Raw genomic sequence first — 21,699 nt, 5'->3', positions numbered from 1 at the left:
AAAGTGAAAGTGAGCGGCAGTGAATAATATATCGAGTGAGAATATATAAGGAATAATATTATGTTAGAAATTATTCAAATTAGTATACAATTTTTTTCTTCTTTTTTTCACAATAATAATATCTTTCTTTACATTCTCTCTCACACTTTCCAAAGAGTCCGTTTCCCAATGCGCTTTCGCCGCCTTTATGTTTTTGTTTTTCCGAGAGATTTGGTGACAAATTTATTTTCATTTCTATAGAAGAAAATAATAATAATATATTTTTTTAAAAGTCTCCCTTCTCTGTAATTTTTTTTTTTTTTTTTTATAAATCAAAAGTTCTGTAATTTAGTTATCTAAATCATGAGAATTTTGTAAACATGTGTTAGTTACATTCGATGCCGTACTTAGTACAAATTAATATTTTTGTATACTACTCGATGCGGTATCTTATTAAAATTAGTCTATGTTTAGTAGTTGATCGCATTTGAGTTAGAGTTAGAAACCTCCGAGAAAGAAAAAAAAAATTCATAGATAATTTTGTTCAAAATCTTGAATTTGCATGTTTAGAAGTTCATTAGGAGTAGGGTGTTGGTTGCGGTGCTCCATAACTTGTGGGTTGCTAAAAATGACTTGTGTCCGATGTCGAGTCGATGAGGAGCTTCTTGTGATTGCATCCTTGAGTATTGGTGATCTTCGTCTTCATAGATCTACTCGGATTGAGTTTGTTTGTTGTGTTGTGTGTGACTTCGTGCTTATGCCCTTATGTGTTTGATCGATTACTCTTCGTCTCTTTCTCTAAAACACATGTGCTCACACACAAAGTGAAGTAAGACGAGGTGACTAATGGAGTCAGAGACTGAGAGTAATTTGAAGACTAAAAATTGAGTCGTCGGTGTAAAAATTTCTAGAAGTAGTGTGGGGATCCACACATAAAAAAAGACGAGTCTCGAAAAATTTATTGTGGGGAAAAAAAGAAAGAGAATCTCTACCACAAATATGACTTTAGAAGCATACCAATATTAGAAGTGACTAAAAGCATGTTGATTTTCGTAACAACTAAATCGATTTTAATTATAAATAATATTTTGCATTTAGTAGCGACTCTAGTCGCTTAAAAAAATTTAGCGAGATTTAAAAAATATGTCACCACGCTCATTAGTTTTTAATATAAACAACTATATAACATAAACTATAAGCAGCTTGTCGCTTCAAAATTTTGCGAAACTTTAAGTGGTCTAGATTGCCCTTGTTGTTTGTTTTTTATGCACATATATAGAAACGAATTCGACTTAAGGCCTTCTCTTCTTCATTTCTCTTCCTCGATTCTCTCTTCCCCTCGCGAATTTTTTTCTTTTATGATGACCTACGAGTTCCGCTTGCATGCATTGACGCGCCTCCGATGACCTCTAGTGATCGTGATATCTATCTATCTATCTCTTTCTCCCACCCTCTCATTCATCCACCTCTGTCGTTGTTTTCACTATTGCCAATCTGACCTCAATGAAGCAGCGTGTCCATATCAGGGCGAGCTTAATTAGAGTCAAAGACCATCCAGATACATAATTATAAAGATACATGGATTAATTGGTAACTAGATGTAAAGGAAAAGCTCCTATAAATAAAAGAAAATTGGAAAAGGGTTAGGCATGTAATATAGTGGAAAGAAAAATAAGTTTTATCGCATTTATCGATTGGGTAGTTTATCGTGCCAATAAATCGAAGAAACAATTCATCGTGCCATATTTGGTGATGATAAAAGTTACAGTGATAAATGGTGAAGAAAGTAGTATGTAGATTTATCAAGCTAAATCAAGCCAAAGGAGAACTCAAATCAACAAGGCAACATAAATGAGAATAGTGATGTTAGATCATCTTCAATCCACTATATAATAGAGAAAGATTGGATAAAATATAGTTGTATTTATCTCCGATACAACTATCTTTTACTCTTCTATAAAAGAATTGAATAGTGGAACTCCAAATATAATTTTTCACTATTCACAAACTCCATAATAAATAGACATTTAATAATATTAAACTACTTTCATTAATATCAAAACAACCCCTAAATTATTACAATATATGCATTTATCTATAATTTGTCATACTCTTAAAAAAAATTAAATATCATTCTAATTAGATTACGTGGTATAAAAACTAATTTTGATAGATATAGTAACACAAATAAATAACATATATATATATATATATATATGTATATATATATATGTATAAATCTTCATAACAAACGAGTAAATTAGATGATATAGAAACAAAAATAGAATCCTACCAAAAAAAAAAAAGTTGTCAAGCTCTCAAGCTCAAGCATAATATATAATAATAAAAAATTGTGACTTCATATTTATTTGAGAGTCTACAAAATTAGCTTCTTTCAAGCATCGGCCGCTATCCATATTTCTTCGCCATTGTCATGGCATTTGAACTCATGGACACAATTTATACTTAGGTCGTGGTAGCACACACTATGATAAAGTATATGCGTTTGTAGCATGAAAAATACTTGTGTATCTAACAATTTTTTTTTAAAAAAAGTTTTTATTATTTATAATATTACGACATACTATAAATCATTTTAATTCCGATATTATACTTGCCGCATATGAATACCAGATCCTTAGGATCACTAATGGCTTCTATTAATTTTCGAAGGTAGGTCCAATAGTGAATTTTTTATTTTTTATTTTTTATTTTTTATTTTTTATTTTGATTTTATTTTTTTTATTTTATAACAACTTCAAATGTAACTGGAATCGTATAATATATATGTTCGATGAACTTTGTCTTCAAAAGCTACCATAGACACATAGCACAGGTCGAGATGGTATGAGGCCACATATATTAGCTCCAAAGGCCCAAAAAACAATATAGAAAATCGATCACATTCGACAATAAGATCATTGACTGAGCCTGAATTCTTTTGTTCCCATGCATAAAAATAAGAGAAATTGTCCCATTTGCCACCATGGACCAATGTCGCGCCGCGGTCGGAGTCTTGGAGGAAGTGGTGAAAAATGGCCCTGGAGACGCGCCCGCCGACCTGGAGGAAGCCAGGGGTGACATTGAGAAGTTTACTTCTGACTTGTCTGCCGATCCACTTCCTTCCCTAGCCGGTGTTGAGGATGTGGCTTTAACCCCCTACTCAGAGAAAGTTTCTCCTGCTGACGTCCCTGACAACACCTCGATCGGGATGGACATCGACCAATACGTTCGAACTTGTCCGCCCCGAACTCGGCGCTGGCGGGGATAGCGGAGGAGGCTGTGACTACCTCGACCGACATTGCCGCAGTGACCACCTCAGTCGTTCAACAAGCCGAATGCCCATAATGAGTGGGATAGAAATTTTTTTTTATTTTATATCTCTCCCTTTTTTTGAATTTTTTTCCTTATGCTTGAACGATTTTATCTTTTGCTCCTCAAGGCCCAGTGTTTTGGGCAATTTCCGCTTTGGTTTATAATAATTATGACTCTGCTCGCGATGAGCTCGACCGTAGGGTCGTGCTTACTGCGGCTTATTATTTTTTTCTTTTGGTATTATTTTTAGATTCTCCTCGGGGATTTTGCTGAATATTTCTACTCGACTTTGAGCCTTTTGTCAAACTGAATTTCATTTTAAATCGAAGCTTTTTGGAAATTCAATAAGTCTTTCAGCTCGACTATCAAACTTTTGTCGAACTGAAATTCACCTTTTAATCGAAGAATTTTTTAGATTTCATTAAGTTTTTCAACTCGACTTTCAAGCTTTTGTCGAACTGAAATTCACTTTTTAACCGAAGAATTTTTTAAAATTCATTTAGTTTTTCAGCTCGACTTTCAAACTTTTGTCGGACTAAAATTCACTTTTTAAACGAAGAATTTTTGAAAATTCATTAAGTTTTTCAGTTCGACTTTCAAAATTTTGTCGAGCTGAAATTCACTTTTTAACCGAAGAATTTTTTCATTTATTTATTAGCTCGATTTTCAAACTTTTGTCGGACTGAAATTCACTTTTTAACAAAGAATTTTTTAAAATTCATTAAGTTTTTCAGCTCGTCTATCAAACTTTCGTTGTACTGGAATTCACTTTGGCGGCGTGGTTCGATTTCGAATTTTGCTGAATCGAGACGCTCCTTTTTTGGTACAACTCTTCATGTAAGGTTTCGTGAGTGCAGTGTTCTTGGTCCCTTTTGTCCTTGTTGGTCAAAATAGGTTCTTGTTTATGGCGTTGTGTATATTTTTTCCAGAGTGTTCAAACTATCCTTCCCTTTTGAGGATGGTTTAGACATCTTGAGGGTATCAATACCCATAGGGATTTAATTAGGATTTGATGTCCCTGTGTTGTTTTACTATGCGTTTCGAAGCGGCGTTATTTCTCTAAACGCCTTCCGATTGCATTGGGAGCCTCGATGCTCGTAGAAGTCTTGAGATTCAGCCTCGTCTTTTGTTCAGATTTATGATCCGGTCAGTCGTTCTTTTGGTGCTACCGGACTGGGGTCAAGAGTTCGTTACTCGGTGGACACGAAGTTCGTTGTTTGTTTCGAAATGTGGGGGATGGACCTTGGGGGAAAGGTTGCATACGTACCCAATGAATGGGATCAAGTCGTGATGTAGTTCGATTGTTGATTCTACATGGTTAGACGTAGTATTTTCTTAGGTTTATGATGTTCCAGGATTGTAAGACGGGTGTCCCGTCTACAGTCTCTAGTTCGTAAACCCCAAGGTGGACCATTTTTGTTACTCGATAAGGTCCTTCCCAGTTCGTTTCGAGTTTTCCGACGTTGGATTTCGCGGTGTTTTGGAATACATTCCTTAGGACAAGGTCTCCAACTTAGAAATGGCGCGGGTGCAGGTTCTTGTTGTAATACCTGGCGATATTTTGTCGCTATTGTAACATTCTGACCATAGCTTGATCCCTCCTTTCTTCGATAAGATCGAGAGAGTACATGAGGGCTGTGTTATTGGCGTCTTTGTTCCCATGAGCGTGCATTGTCCTTATGGTTTAGACTTCATGCTCGATGCGAATTACTGACGCTACGCCGTATATTAGGGAAAACGGAGTTTCCCCGCTGGGTCGTCTTGAGCTGGAACGATACGCTCATAGCACGTCCGAGAGTTCGTCGGCCCATCTTCCTTTTTTGGCGTCAAGTATCTTTTTTAAGGAGCTTACGATCGTTTTGTTTGCGGCTTCGGCATTGACTGTTGCCCTGCGGATACCTTGGGGTTGACATTCTCAACTCAATTCCTTGATTGAAGCAGAATTGTCTAAACCGCTTAGATGTGAATTTTGCGCCATTATCGGCGACGATCTCCTGTGGAGCTCCATGTCGACATATAACGTCCTTCCAAATGAAGTCATGAACGTCTAGGTCTTTGATTAAAGAGAAAGATCCGGCTTCTATCCATTTTGAAAAGTAATCAGTCAGAACTAGTAGGAATTTTAGCCCGTCGGGTGCAATGGGAATTGGTCCTACTATGTCCATTGACCATTTCATGAATGAATACAATGCTGAGATCGAGGCCAGTACTTCTGTTGGATGCCTTATGTTTAGGGCATGCCTTTGGCATTTGTCACAGTGTCGGGAGTGCTTTTCGCAATCTTTTACCATGGTTGGCCAAAAATTTTCTTTCCTTTTTACTTTAATGGCTAAGGCTCTCCCTCCGACGTGCTTTTCGCATTCTCCTTCGTGTATCTCTGATAATATTTGGGATACCTCGCTTTTGGAGACGCATCTAAGATAAGGGTCAGTGGAGCTTCTTTTGAAAAGAATGCCATCGATGATGCATAATCGGGCGCAAATTTATTTCAGTTTGCATCTTTCACGACCCGCAGGATACCCGTCGCCCTCGGATCGCGACCTTTCCCGTAACATTTTCATATTCCATTATTTTTTCAACCGAAAGGAAAAATAAAACGCTTTCAAACATCATTTACAAAACGTTCATTAAACAAACAGCGGAAGTAAAATTAATTTACATATAAGGAATAACAAGGGTTCCTAGAGATAGTCCGCTAAAAACCGGTAAAAAAAAAATTGCTTCTAAAAGAGTTACAAAAATGCGGACTACCCTAGCTTGCTATTCATAAGCACGGGCCCATAATCGTGTTAACCGAATTTCAAAACGTAAAAGAAGTTTCGGGCCGATCATCTAAACGTTATTATATTATAAAAGTTCTTTAAAAAACTATATAAAACTTCCACGAGCATACAAGCTCGGTTTTCAAAAACCTGACACCCATTTCCCAAAAAGACACTTCCTATGCCACAAGTCGTCATGAGATCTACCTTGACTAGCACTCTTGCTTCGCTTGAGCTTTTGTCTTATCTACAAGAAGAGGGTGAAATAACTGATTCTACGCAGCTGTTGCAGAATTTGTTGTAACAGAAAGTGCGGCAGTTGCTGAAATTTAGAGAAACAAAAGATTAACGATATGAGTGCGGAATAATAAAAAGACACCAGAGTTGGTAACCCAATTCGGCAATTCGTGCCTACGTCTGGAGGGCCTTTGCCTGGTGGAAAGCAATTTACTATGATGACGTTGTACAATAAGTATTTACACTCAACGACTCCCTCGCTAGCTACCCAACCTACGTCTATCCTCTTCAACAGCAACTTAGGCTCCCCCTAAGTACGAGATCCCCTCGATTCCCACAGAAAATCTCTCTCGAGACTTCTTCACGTGTTTCCCAACAAAGAACAAATGGAAAACCTAACCTCTTGCTTCTAATACAATCACCCGCCAAGCAGAGGTAACAAACCACCTTAAGAGCTTGAACACATGCCGTTCTAAGCTCAGCTAAACACTCAAATAAATCTCTCAAAAAGGCGTGAGTGTAGAAAGTGAGGTGATGACCTATTTATATGAGAAAACTAGGTCAACACAAATCTTGAAGTCGGATTGGGAACACTAGCCCATTATCTCATTAATCCACGCTGGAATCCTACTTCAATTCGGAATAGAAAAGCCCAAAAGTGAATGGGCCGTAATTGTTGCGCAAACTGTTACAACAGAAACTGTAACGCTTCCAGAATAATCGTAACAAGACACAATTCTATCTGAAATAATATATCACGATTCTTTAAATATTTTGCCAACATTAAATCGCCAATTAATGTAACAACAGAGGGATTTATGGGGTAAGTCACACCGACTTAGTAAGTAGGATATGTAACCTACTACTATATGAGATGCATAGATTCAGATGATGAACACAGATGACAGATTCAGAAGAATAAAGAAGTTCAATCATTCAAGTAGCATAGCAAAAGATTATTCAATAACATGAACATATATAGTTTTAGAACTCAGTTCTAAAACAAACAATCACACAATCATATAGGAATCCGGCTAACAACCGATTTCCTAGGAACTCATCCATCTCACTCATCTCGGCGCCTTACATCAGTGGACTGGTCAATCAACACTTCAGTCCGCAGCCGTTCATAAGAGATGAGTAAACCATTCCGAGAACTTGAGCCTAGTCCTTAGAAGGCCGAAGTTCTAACGTCTGGGATCCACTAGCACATGTAGGAGGGCCTTAATGCGCGCTTGGTAGAGGGGATCAAACCCTCACCAATCCCTGGTTGCTCCAGGGTTCATATTTCCCTAAGGACAAGTAAGCCACCCGTCGACTTACCTGAAGCCACTCATCGACTTTCTGTTAGTCGGTAGAGAATAAGTTATTCTGTAGATAATTAGCTGCGTCTAATTTAGGAATTAGTTTTAATTATATTATTAGATTTTATTTTGTTTTAACTGTAGCAGATTTTATTGCTTTATTTTAGGAAGTAGTTAACCTAATTGTATTCTATATATTTCCGATCAATGAAAGCAGGAATATCATCTTCCGCTCAATATTTTCCTCATATGGTATCAGAGCTAAAACACAATAAAACACATATATAGGTTCAGCCAATTCTCATGGCTGATCCGAGTATTACCAGTATCGGTTCAACCGGGACTTCCACTCGGTCTGGTGGACTGAGTTCCCCTGCTGCTCATTCTGATCACAATCTGAACCACAACATCTCCATAACCTCTCACAAGCTGAACGGAGGGAATTTTATGGAGTGGTCTCAATCGGTCAAACTTTATGTCCAAGGTAAAGGAAAGTTTGGCTATCTCTCAGGTTCTATAGTGCAGCCGAAAGAAACTGACGAGGCATATGCAACGTGGGAGGCAGAAAATTCCATGATCATGTCATGGCTGGTGAACTCTATGGAAACGAGTCTAGGAAGGACATACCTATTCCTATCAACCGTAAGCGCGATCTGGAATGCGGTAAAAGAAACCTACTCGGATCTTGGCAACGCCGGCCAGCTGTTCGAGATAAAGACCCGTCTGAGAAAGGAAAAACAAGGTGAAAAGACTGTCACTCAATATTACACTGATCTAAGGACTCTCTGGCAGAAATTAGATCTGTATTGCAACTATGAGTGGAGCTGCGCCACAGATAGGGCATTCTATCAAAAAATGGTGGAGAAAGATAGGGTCTTTGATTTCTTAGCCGGGCTAAACAAAGAACTCGATGAAGTCAGAGGAAGAATCCTCGGACGAGAGTCACTGCCCAACTCTTGAGAGGCCTTTGCAGAAGTGCGAAGAGAAGAAAGCCGTCGCTAGGTCATGCTCGAACCGAGAAGCAATGAGTCAGCAATCAGCCCGGTTGAGACTACGGCCATGACGACTCGCTTCCAAAAGAAATGTGACCGTCCCATCTGCGACCACTGTCACAAACCTGGCCATGTGAAGGCCAAGTGTTGGAAACTCCATGGAAAGCCTGAAGACTTCCAGCCATCACATCGATCTGCTCGTGACAAAGCTGCCTCCCATGCCTCTCACAGCTCCAACGAGTCAACAGCTCCAACCATGTCATCCGAACAACCCCTTTTCACCAAAGAACACTTAGAACAAATGTTTAACTTATGGAATTCTCATCAGACATCCTCCACAATCCCATCCTCTTCCTTAGGACAAAAAGGTACCTTTATATCAGCCATGAATGTCAAAATAAGAGATACTAACCCTTGGATCATAGATTCTGGGACAACAGATCATATGGTAGGATCATCTTATGTGTTTAGCTCCTATTTACCTTGTTCAGGTTCCCAAAAGGTAAAAATTGCTAACGGCTCTTTCTTGCCAATTGCTGGAAAGGGTTCTGTCATTGTCTCACCACCCCTTACCCTAAATAATGTGTTACATGTTCCCAATCTCGCATGTAGCCTTTTATCTGTGAGCAAACTTGTTTTTGGTTCCTTCTACCAATTTACCTTTAATTCTTTTGGGTGCTTTCTTCAGGACCGGCGCTCGGGGAAGATGATTGGCAATGTTAAGGAAAGAGGGGGACTCTTCTGTTGTCGCAGTTTTTCGGACAACTATTTAGGAGCCAAAGACGGTTAGACCCAAGGCCGGACCAAGTGGTCTCGTCTTGACTCGAGCGTGTCGGACTTGGTGTCCCAAGTCGTCCCTTAGCTATGGGTGAAGCTCACCTTGTCTCGATACCTGAAAAGCAAGAAAGAGATTGTGAACTACAAAGGGGAAACAGGGGGGGTGCCCCTGTTTACCTCTCCGACGCTCAACATTAGTGGGATTGAGGTGGAGTATAGAGGTTTTAGGGGTGTTTAGAGGCCGAGACTTGAGAGAAACGAGCGAGGTACGAGTTCGACAACGTTTCAGTACTCAAGAATGGATTACCTGGACCAAGGGGGGTGCCTTGGTATTTATAGGCAGCCAAGGGGTGGTTTGAAGACCCCTTGGCCGAGTGAGAATGTTTGGGTCGGCCTTGGAGGAGGCTGGGTCGGCCAATGGCCGAGTGAACATGGTGGTGAGGTTCACTCGGCCATTGGCCGAGTGAAGGTCTTGGGCCGGCTGAGGTTCACTCGGCCATTGGCCGAGTGAACTGCTGGAAGGTTCACTCGGCCAATGGCCGAGTGAACTGCAGGGGCGGCTGGAAGGTTCACTCGGCCATTGGCCGAGTGAACTGCTGGAAGGTTCACTCGGCCAATGGCCGAGTGAACTGCCTTGGTGGCTGAGGGGTTCACTCGGCCATTGGCCGAGTGAACTGCTGGAAGGTTCACTCGGCCAATGGCCGAGTGAACTGCCTTGGTGGCTGAGGGGTTCACTCGGCCATTGGCCGAGTGAACTGTCCAATGGCCGAGTGAGCCATTTGACCCAGCCAATGGCCGGGTGAGTCATTGACTCGGCCCATGGCTGGGTTTTGACTTGGCCACTGGTTTGGGCCGGCCCCTGGTTGAGTCAGGGTTTCGCCGCCCAAGATCTCGTACCAGCCATGTGGGTCGAAGAGATGCCCTTATTCCCGTTGGCCCTAGACGGGCCAACAACATTAGCCCCCCGAGTTTCCGGTCGAGCGTAGGTCGAGTGGAAACTCAAAATCTACGCTTTTATGCGGACGCGGGATGAATGCTCTCGGGTTTGCATCATGAGGAACGGCCTTCGCGCGCCGCGAGGGACGACTTTTTTGTTTCGGGTTGATCGTGCGTGGCTCATTTTCTCGATCTACCAATGAGGGCGTGATCGGTTAGCACGGCTTTATTGTGTTGTGCGCGTCTTGTTTTCTCGACTTGCCAATGAGGGCATAATCGATTTGCACGTCTTTTTTGTATTGTGCGCGTCTTGTTTTCTCGACTTGCCAATGAAGGCATAATCGATTTGCACGTCTTTTTTGTATTGTGCGCGTCTTGTTTTCTCGATTTGCCAACGAAGGCATAATCGATTTGCGCGTCTTTTTTGTATTGTGCGCGTCTTACTTTTCTCGACCCGCCAACGAAGGCATAATCGATTTGCACGTCTTTGTTTTGTTGTGCGCGTCTTATGTTCTCGATTTGCCAACGAAGGCATAATCGATTTGCACGTCTTCGTCGTTTTGTGCGCGTCTTACTTTTCTCGACTTGCCAACGAAGGCATAATCGATTTGCACGTCTTTTGTTTTGTTGTGCGCGTCTTATGTTCTCGATTTGCCAACGAAGGCATAATCGATTTGCACGTCTTTGTTTTGTTGTGCGCGTCTTATGTTCTCGATTTGCCAACGAAGGCATAATCGATTTGCACGTCTTCGTCGTTTTGTGCGCGTCTTTCTTTCCTCGACTTGCCAACGAAGGCATAATCGATTTGCACGTCTTTGTTTTGTTGTGCGCGTCTTACTTTTCTCGACTCGCCAACGAAGGCATAATCGATTTGCACGTCTTTTTTGTTTCTTTTTTTTTTTTTTTTTTTTGTTGAGCGAGCGAACTCTAGTTTCGTCGAGCATTGTTCTTCGTTGAGCATTGTTTCCCATTAGCCCCCCGAGTTTCTCGTGTACTCGTAGAGGAGACTAGAAATTATAATGCAGCAAGATAAAGACTTCGAGGTGAAATGTGATACAATTATCATGCACAAATAGTCAAAAATTACATCCTTGGGCCATTGGCCTTATTGAAATTCGAGATTGTCTTAAAATAAAATGACATAATGAGAAAAGGGGACGGGCTTAGCCCACGACATGCAGCTGTGAGCTCTCCGGTTCTTCAATCGCTGCCTGGTCCATGACATTCACCGTCGCCGGACCCTTCCTTCCCCGCCGTGGACGGCCTTCGTGCACCGTGGCCGCCCCGACCGTTCTCAGGACATACTCTTTTAATTTCCCGACTTGAATCAGGGCCTCGATCTGACGCCTAAGATGATAGCACTCGGACGTCAGATGCCCGTGATCCTGGTGGTACTCACAGAACTTGTTCCGATCCCTCTTCGCGGGATCCTTCGCTAGAGGAGCCGGACTTCCTAGCTCGTCGCGATGCAGAGCTAGGATCCGCTCTTGCGGAGTGTTCAGAGGGGTGTATGTTGATGACGCTCGGAAGCTATCAACGTGCGACGATCTTGGACCGGAGAGGGGGCGACCGTTAGGGGCCCGGCCTCCCTTGCTCCTCTTGCTTTGAGGGTCGGGGCGATCTTCGTCCCGTTCTTCGCGGTGGCGACTACCTTGTCCTCCTGGCTTTCGGCCATCGCGGCCATCGAGATAGTCCTCGATTCCCATATGTGTGCGGGCTCTCGTCATCAGCTCCGCCATGTCTCGCGGGACTTGCCCTACAATGGACTTGAGGAAGTCGCCCGTGCGAACTCCCTCGGTGATCGCCGTGATGGCGTCCTTGTCGTCGAAGCCCTCGACTTTGTGAGACTCCTCGGTGAAGCGAGCGAGGTATTGTCTCAATGTCTCGTCTCTCCCTTGTCGAATGGAGAGGAGGTGGGTCTTCGATTTCTTTTGTGCCACAAGCGTGGCAAAGCGAGCGAGGAAAGCCTCTCGCAAGGCCCGGAAGGACGGGATGCTTCCAGGCCTCAGACTTCGGAACCATTCAAACCCCGAGCCTGTGAGGGTCAGGCTGAAGGCTTGGCAGAGGGTGGCGTCCGCCTGCCCTTGCATAGTCATCCACGTCTCATAGTGTTGGACGTGGAAGTGGGGGTCCGTACGTCCATCGTAGGGGGGAATGGACGGTAACTTGAAGTTCCCCACGCATGGTTGCGCGAGGATTTGCGCGGCGAAGGGAGAGTATGATTCCTCGATCCCTCCGTACGGCCTTTGCCTCCCCGACTCCCTCATTTCGATGATTTGATTCTGGAGGCTTTGAATCATCGTGACCATGTCGAGCCCGTTAGCGGGGCCGACCGTCGGGGCCACGGGAGTCACCGGTTGGCGTTCGTTGGACGCTTGGTCCACGACATTGGCCTGCGGCCGGCCGAGAGTTGCGGCGGGGAGCGCGTCCCTTCGAGAGTTTAGCCTTTGGCGGAGATCCTCCCCTCGGGAGTTTCTCTGCGCCGTCAAGCGCTCTCTAAGGTCCGCACTCGGTGCGGGGCGAGGCGAGGTCGCCCTTGGTCGGGCCGTCCGGCGGGCGCTTCGGCTGTCGGCCCCATCGTCTACCAGAGTCGCTCTCTCCTCGGCGAGGGGCCGTGTCCGGCCACCTCTTGAAACCGAGGGGGCGAGTCCCCGGGAATGCGACCGTGCCTTCTGCCGCGCTAGGTGCGACGGCCCGGCCAAAGCGTCGTTGGGCCTCTCGGGCCGCGAAGGGGCGAGGCTAGGCGTTGCCTCGTTGGTCCTCGACTCCCCCACATATTCGGAGTCGAAGTAGTCTTTGGCGGACCTATCTTCAACGTCATAGCCGAGGAGGTCGGCTATGAGCGAACCGTCGACGCCGGGGCGGTCAAGGAGCTCCGCAAGCCGCCGGGCCGTGTCCTCTCGGAGTACGGCCTCGGGGTCAATCGTCGGGTCTTGGGGCTGGCTCTCGCTATCGCGAGGTTGCCCTTCAAGACGATGTGCGAGGCGTCGAAGACCGTACCTCGAGCTCGTCGCTCGGGTACCCGCGGAGGTAGTGGGAATGTGACTCATCTCTCGAGAGTCGTGAGAACAAAGGGAGAAAACTGGTAGAGGGAATGCGTCGTCAAGGTCGAGAGATCCCCCTCCTTCTAGCGCCAAAATGTTGTCGCAGTTTTTCGGACAACTATTTAGGAGCCAAAGACGGTTAGACCCAAGGCCGGACCAAGTGGTCTCGTCTTGACTCGAGCGTGTCGGACTTGGTGTCCCAAGTCGTCCCTTAGCTATGGGTGAAGCTCACCTTGTCTCGATACCTGAAAAGCAAGAAAGAGATTGTGAACTACAAAGGGGAAACAGGGGGGGTGCCCCTGTTTACCTCTCCGACGCTCAACATTAGTGGGATTGAGGTGGAGTATAGAGGTTTTAGGGGTGTTTAGAGGCCGAGACTTGAGAGAAACGAGCGAGGTACGAGTTCGACAGCGTTTCAGTACTCAAGAATGGATTACCTGGACCAAGGGGGGTGCCTTGGTATTTATAGGCAGCCAAGGGGTGGTTTGAAGACCCCTTGGCCGAGTGAGAATGTTTGGGTCGGCCTTGGAGGAGGCTGGGTCGGCCAATGGCCGAGTGAACATGGTGGTGAGGTTCACTCGGCCATTGGCCGAGTGAAGGTCTTGGGCCGGCTGAGGTTCACTCGGCCATTGGCCGAGTGAACTGCTGGAAGGTTCACTCGGCCAATGGCCGAGTGAACTGCAGGGGCGGCTGGAAGGTTCACTCGGCCATTGGCCGAGTGAACTGCTGGAAGGTTCACTCGGCCAATGGCCGAGTGAACTGCCTTGGTGGCTGAGGGGTTCACTCGGCCATTGGCCGAGTGAACTGCTGGAAGGTTCACTCGGCCAATGGCCGAGTGAACTGCCTTGGTGGCTGAGGGGTTCACTCGGCCATTGGCCGAGTGAACTGTCCAATGGCCGAGTGAGCCATTTGACCCAGCCAATGGCCGGGTGAGTCATTGACTCGGCCCATGGCTGGGTTTTGACTTGGCCACTGGTTTGGGCTGGCCCCTGGTTGAGTCAGGGTTTCGCCGCCCAAGATCTCGTACCAGCCATGTGGGTCGAAGAGATGCCCTTGTTCCCGTTGGCCCTAGACGGGCCAACAACATCTTCTATATAGATTCCAACTTGAGTAAACAAATTCAGCAACCTCAATCTTCTAGTTTATTATCATTATCTGATGAAATATTGTTATGGTATTTTCGGTTATGGCATCCTAGTTTTGGATATTTAAACATTTATTTCATGTTTTGTTTAAGAATAAAGATTTGGATTCTTTGCAATGTGAAATTTGTCAACTAGCTAAGCAGAAAAGATCTGTATTTCCTGCGTTAAAATACATGCCATCTAAACCTTTTTCTCTAATACATAGTGACATGTGGGGATCTTCAAGGGTTAAAAATCTCTCAAGAACTAGGTGGTTTATCACTTTCATTGATGACCACACTAGAAATACTTGGATTTATTTATTAAAAGAGAAATCAGATGCTGCTAGTACGTTAAATTTTTTTTACAAAATGATCAAGAATCAATTTCAAACCCATATTAAAATTCTTAGAACTGATAATGGAAGAGAATATTTCAACAAAATTATGGGAGATTTTTTAAATGAAAAAGACATAATCCACCAAAGTTCGTGTGTTGATACACCGCAACAAAATGGTATTGCTGAAAAAAAAAATAGACATCTACTAGAAGTTACCCGAGCTTTGATGTTTTCTATGAATGTTCCTAAAAGATTTTGGGGTGAGGCAATACTTACTGCTTCCTATCTAATTAATAGAATGCCAAGCAAAGTATTGAACTATAACACACCAATAAATACTCTTCAAAAATATTTTCCTGGAAACCGATGCTTTACACATGTACCTCTTAAAGTTTTTGGTTGTGTTACCTTTATTCACGTTCATGATAAAAATAGGGGAAAATTAGATCCTAGAGCCATTAAGTGCATTTTTCTAGGATATTCACCAACTCTAAAAGGTTTTAAGTGTTTTGATCCAAGCTCGGACAAACTTTTCACAAGTAGTGATGTCACATTTTTTGAATCAAAACCTTTTTTTTAAAAAAACTTCTCTTCAGGGGGAGATTACAAATATTGAAGATCGTTTTGGGGAAGTAAATGATGTTTTACCAAAGCAAGTAACAACTGAAAACATAGAACCTGATCAAGTTAATGCTACACCAAATATTTCACCAGATAATGACTCTCAAACTAGTCCCGCTAAGGATTCAACCTCTGAATTCCGGGTTCACTCAAGGGGGAGTCACGAGTCTCCAATACTTGAAACAATGCCCTCATCGGATCCAAGCTCCAGTCAAGGTAATATGTCTCCCATATTTTCTGATGAATCCTTAGAAGAGCCAGCCCATAGTGGACAGGGTGACACCGTTGAACCATCACAAAATCAATTTGAGGACCCGATAGCCATTAGGAAAGGTGTTAGAGAGTGCACTAAACATCCTCTTTATCCTTTGTCGAAGTATGTTTCCTACCTAAACCTATCTCCAGCCTTTAGAGCCTTTATCACCCGCATAACTACTGATGAGATTCCGAGTTCTATACAGGAAGCAATAAGTATTCCAAGGTGGAAAGAGGCAGTCTTGGAAGAGATGCGAGCACTCAAGAAGAACGACACGTGGGATGTGACACGCCTACCTGAGGGAAAGCATGTTGTCAGCTGTAAGTGGATATTCACGGTCAAAAATCGAACTGATGGTCAGGTAGAGCGATACAAAGCCAGACTTGTGGCTCGAGGTTTTACACAAACCTACGGTCTGGATTATGAAGAAACATTCGCTCCGGTGGCAAAGCTCAACACGGTACGAGTCTTATTTTCCCTAGCTGTGAACCAAGATTGGCCTTTGTTACAACTTGATGTAAAAAACGCATTCCTGAATGGAGACTTTGAGGAAGAGGTGTTCATGCAATTTCCACCTGGATTTGACAAACATCCCAGCGGAGATCTGTGTAGACTAAAAAAGGGTTATATGGTCTCAAGCAATCACCTCGGGTATGGTTCGGAAGATTCTCAAAGGCCATGAAGGAGAAGAGCTATCGGCTAGCTCACTCGGATCACACAATGTTCTACAAACATAATGAGGAAGGTAAAATCGCCATCCTAATTGTGTATGTAGATGATATAGTGATGACAGGCAGCAACGAGAGTGAGCTGACTGAGCTAAAAGAGTTTCTGGAAAAACAATTCGAGATTAAGGACTTGGGAAACCTCAAGTACTTCTTGGGAATGGAGGTAGCTCGATCGGACCGTGGAATTGCTATTTCTCAACGAAAGTATGTGTTGGATCTGTTAATAGAAACCGGTCTACTTGGTTGCAAGCCGTGTTCTACTCCGATTGATCCAAATCACAAGCTCCAAAAAGAAGAAGATGTTCCAGCAAATAAAGGGAGATATCAAAGACTTGTTGGAAAACTGATTTACCTAGCTCACACTCGGCCTGACATTGCCTATGCTGTGAGCTTGGTCAGTCAATTTATGCACAGTCCTTCAGAAAAACATCTCGAGGCAGTTTATAGAATCCTGCATTACCTCAAAGGAAGTCCGGGAAAGGGTCTACTCTTCACTAAAAATCAGAGCAGACAAGTTGAGGTCTTCACTGACGCTGATTGGGGAGGAAACTCAGACGACCGAAGATCTACCTCAGCCTATTGCACGTTCATTTGGGGAAATCTTGTGACATGGAGGACAAAGAAGCAACATGTGGTCTCTAGAAGCAGTGCAGAATCAGAATTTAGAGCTATGGCTCAAGGATTATGTGAGGTGATGTGGTTGAGAGGCATCCTGGATGAATTGAAGATTGAGTGCGAATCCCCTATGCAACTGTTTTGTGACAACAAATCAGCAATCAGCATTGCACACAATCCAGTCCAGCATGACCGAACTAAACACGTGGAGATTGATCGTCATTTCATCAATGAGAAGTTAGAAAGAGGAGAAATCTGCATACCATTTGTTCCAACAACGGAACAACTCGCAGGTGTTCTTACCAAAGGACTTTATCGCCAAAAGTTTGAAGAACTCATTAACAAGTTGGGCATGATAGATATCTTTGCACCAACTTGAGGGGAGTGTTAGTCGGTAGAGAATCAAGTTATTCTGTAGATAATTAGCTGCGTCTAATTTAGGAATTAGTTTTAATTATATTATTAGATTTTATTCTGTTTTAACTGTAGCAGATTTTTTACTTTATTTTAGGAAGTAGTTAACCTAATTGTATTCTATATATTGCCGATTAATGAAAGCAGGAAAATCATCTTCCGCTCAATACTTTTCTCATACTTTTCATTAAAGGGCCTCTGGGGATGCCACCCGCTACATTGCCGGCAAGGGTTCATTACGTTTTACAGGAGCTGTCTACAGCCTACCTGCCTACCTTATTACAGGAGGAGATCTTATCGGGATAAAGCCCGTCATTCACATTATTCATTTCACTGTATGGCTCCTTAAGTATTTTAGAATGAGTTGTCGACAGCTGTGAGACTGGACCTTCTCCTAGAATAGTTCCTCTCGGGATTGAATCTGGAGGACACCGTCTTTCCTCCTCATGTTGTCCTCTTCATCAAGACGAAGGGGTAAAACCTATTACATAAGCTTAACATAGCTTTAAAGGCTTTAAGGTTCTTAACCCGTTAATCGTTTAACCCTATCATTTATTATCTTATTAGTTAGTAGCCTTATTAAGTCGTCTTGTCTAACTGAGGGTTTCTCTTGATTTTAGGATTAAACGAACAAACATAAATAATTATTCTACTAGGCACCATTCCCCTTTTGGTGCCCCAAACCTAAATCTCGCTTACCCGGAGTAGTTCGTCGGAGAACTCGATGAATTCCGGAGGACACTTTGCTTTACACACTTCCCGAGACCTTTAGCACGTCCTAAAGCGTCGAGAGAACTAGAATCCGAAGTTGAAACTTCGTTAGTTATTAGGTTCAAAACTACTTGAAAAGATAAGTTTCGTTGTCAAGATTAGATTCGAGTCGGTTCGAAATTCGAGAATTTAAGTTATTATTCTCCGGTTTTTCGGAAGTCGTTTTATTCAAGACTCACATATTTTCGTATCGAGAATAATACGAAATAAAATCCAATAATATGATTATGAGTCTTAAATAAATTGACCCGAATAAAAAGTAACCGAGAATTCCAAAGCGAATAATTAAATTAAATTCTTAAACGTTTTTAAATAAATAATCATAAATTATTTATTTAAATACAGGAAATACATTACATAATCAAATCCAAGAATATTTAAACGCTATAAGCGATAAAAAGACTCACGAGTTAATCGAGCTTTGATTTCGATAACTCTTTTTCTTAAAATCTTCAAAACCCGGCTTCGTCGCCTTCGACTTGTCCGGTTCCCGCTCGTCCGTCTAGATCTGTAATCAAGCTGTGAAATTCAAAAACAGAGATCGAGTCAACCACTAATTCCAGCACAGACTCGAACCATGAAATCCAATTTCTCGGTCTCTCATTAAGACCCGAGAGACTCCCGAGACTTTGATAAAAAGACGAACCATACATCTCAATGAACCCGACCATACCAAACCGAACCCGAGCTAACTGAAACTCCAACATAAACCTCAAAACACTCTAACCAACTCCAAACCAAACAAACACTTAACCAGCCCCGACTGAACACACAAGAAACGAACGCTCGACAAACATAAACAAATCAAAAGAATTTCCCGACAGCCTGACCCACTACCGCTTAAGCTATCATAACTCGAGCTACAAAACTTGAAATCGATTCACTCTAGCGGCAAATGAAAGTAGACTCACGTAGCTTTCTAACGAGATATTACAAGCATATATACGACAAGAATAGCTATCTCAAAAATAGCCCGTAATTCAATGTTACAATTCTAAAAATCCTTTAATTACTGCTGCGAAACACAATCTTTGAAAATTCATAATTCATTCAATACTCAATGGATTTACATGTTCTTGGTCATTTTAGAAAGCTCATACAGTCTACTATCCATGAAAAATATTAAAAAAATAAGAACTCAGAGCATACCGGTCTGTCCACGTCGATTTACAGAGGCTGTAAACAGTTTTTCTTTTTCAAAAATTCGGCCAAATTCAAACCACAACCAAGAAATTCTGAGTTCAATCCTCAATTTCAAATCATCAACATCAATAATTAAGCCCAATCAACACACAAAACCAACCAATTTCTCAGAAATCATCACGGATTCAAAAACCCCCCAATTTGGATCTATGAACCCTAGAAACGAAAATCCATCCGGGAAGAGAAATTCTCACCTCAATCCGTGGAATTGAGTGTCCTTGATGAGTTCCCACTTTTTCCCCGACGTTTTCTCTGGCTCCGGCGTCACGGCGGTTCACGGCGAGTCTCGTTCTCCTCAGCTCGGAGTGCGCGGTGATGGAGGCTCACGACGGAGATGGCGCGCGAAGATGAGGAGAGAAGAAAAAGAGAAGGGAGGGTGACTATGGTGATGATCGGTGATGATAATGATTTGAGCTAACAGCGTTTTTTTTTTCCTCGTTGCAGGTGTGGCTGTGCGCACGCGGGAGAGACGAAGGAAAAGAAAGAAGAAAGAGAGAGAGAGAGAGAGAGAGAGAGAGAGAGAGAGAATGGAATGGTGAGGTGGCCGATATTTAGAGGTGGAGAAAAAATATCCACATGGCAGCTCTTCAATACGACACATGGAAGACATGTGGTTGCACCACAAGTGGACACGTCGCTCAGCAAATGACCCCTTTCTATTTTTTTCTTTCAATTTCGTCCTTCATTTTGTTGCACATAAGTCCTTCCAAAATAAAACCTCGCAATCTTGTCCTTAACTCATTAGAAATAATCTTGAAAAACCCAATCAGTGCGCTAGATCCCCGATACCGGCGCTGCCACAGACTGTGTCGCCCGGCGCTGGCACACATCCACCGGTGTTCGCCCGGAGCTCTAACACCATTGACGATCGTCCAGATGACTCCCCTCAAACAGCGCACCTCATTTCCATCACCGACATCGGCCTAGATGACGTCGCCCGGGCCCGACGCGTGGCCTCCCCTGCTCGCCTCGCCCGGGCCGCGCGCCTCTCCGGCTCCACCAGCATCCGGCCGAACAGATCCCATGGCACGCGCATCTCTCGGTCCGGCCTCGCCTAAACTGTGCAACCTCTCCCTGGTGCTCGCCCCAGCCAGACGCGCCTCGCCCGGGTCATGCAAGATCTCCCCGGGGCTCGTCCTGCCCGGGTCGCGTGGGTCATCCTCAGCACGCATCTCCACCGGCGCCAGTCCACCACGCACCAGGACTACCCAGGCCGGCGCCTCTAGTGCATCAACCTCGCTTGTCGTCGGAGAGCGGTCCTCACCGGCCACCCACGCATCCTCCGAAGAAAAATCACCACCGGTCATGCTTATCTCTCCACTCCCAGAAAAATTCTAGCACAGCGGCGTATGAAGTGAATGATCGGCTAGGGACATAGGGAATTTGTCTTAAAATCCGTCCGAATCCACCAAAGAGTCTCCTAGAAAAGAAGAGAGGTCTTCATCAAAGGACCCACTCACCGAAAGGTGGTTGGAAGGGTCCATCGACACGTGTAATGAGAAAAATACAAGCGGAGGATGATTTAAATATTACTAAATGGAGAAAAGTTGTACCTTTTGACGACGAGATGCTTAGACGGGTCGACGGTGACGGAAGAACCTTGAGTTTATTACACAGGCCACCCCCGATGATAAACTCGGAGGGCTAATGTTACCGTCCCATCTCGGACCGGTGACACGAAGACCCACCTGCCAATGGTCGGCCCGAGCTAGACTCGGCCATTGGCCGGCCCAAGACCCAGCCTCGGCCATTGGCCGGCCCGAGCACCACTCGGCCAATGACCGAGCAGAAGTTACACATGGCCATCGGTCGGCTCGAGGCTGCCCCGACCGATGGCCGGCCCAAAGATTGTTCTCGACCGTTGGCTAGCTCGAGCATCTCTAGGCCAATGGCCGAGCAAAACATCCATCCGACCATCGGCCAGTTCGAGCAACACTTGGCCGATGGCAGCCCTGACTCCACTCGGCCAAGGTGTGCTCAAACCACCCATTGGTCGCCTATAAATGCAAGGGTCCGCCTCTTGACCCAAGGTAATCCAAATTTGAGCCTCGAAACGTTGTCGAACTCGTACTTCACTCGTTTCACTTATCTCTTTGCCTCTAAACACTAAACCCTCTTATCCACCTCAACCCCACTAATGTTGAGTGTCGGAGAGGTAATCAGAGGCAACCCCTCTCCAGCACGCCATCAAAAGGCTAACTGGAATTGATGTCTTTGTTTCACCTTTTTCGGGAAACAAAGGCATTATATGGTGCAGGGACAAGGAAGAAAGAGAGAAAAT

The 21,699-nt window shown here is 44.0% G+C and overlaps 1 long non-coding RNA gene across 3 annotated transcripts; it reads right to left on the bottom strand.

The window, feature by feature from the left end:
- Nucleotides 1-5,753: 5,753 nt before the first annotated feature.
- LOC149394089 (uncharacterized) lies at nt 5,754-19,918 on the bottom strand. 3 transcript variants are annotated; one of them, XR_016299846.1, is made up of 4 exons: nt 19,613-19,918; nt 18,623-18,734; nt 18,144-18,239; nt 5,754-6,378 (listed from the first exon to the last, which is right to left on the bottom strand). It is a non-coding gene; the product is annotated as an uncharacterized LOC149394089 (long non-coding RNA). The 3 variants fall into 3 exon arrangements; XR_016299845.1 differs by lacking the exon at nt 5,754-6,378 and having other exon boundaries at nt 17,563-18,239; XR_016299844.1 differs by lacking the exons at nt 5,754-6,378; nt 18,144-18,239 and having other exon boundaries at nt 18,476-18,734.
- Between the last annotated feature and the right edge of the window lie 1,781 nt (nt 19,919-21,699).

The sequence above is a fragment of the Urtica dioica genome, chromosome 6 (assembly GCF_054948205.1).
Source record: "Urtica dioica subsp. dioica isolate 48M chromosome 6, U.dioica_male_clone48M_v1_H2, whole genome shotgun sequence".
NCBI classification, from domain to species: Eukaryota; Viridiplantae; Streptophyta; class Magnoliopsida; order Rosales; family Urticaceae; genus Urtica; species Urtica dioica.
The sequence above is the reverse complement of the archived record's forward strand: the minus strand, read 5'-3'. Positions and strand labels throughout refer to the sequence as shown.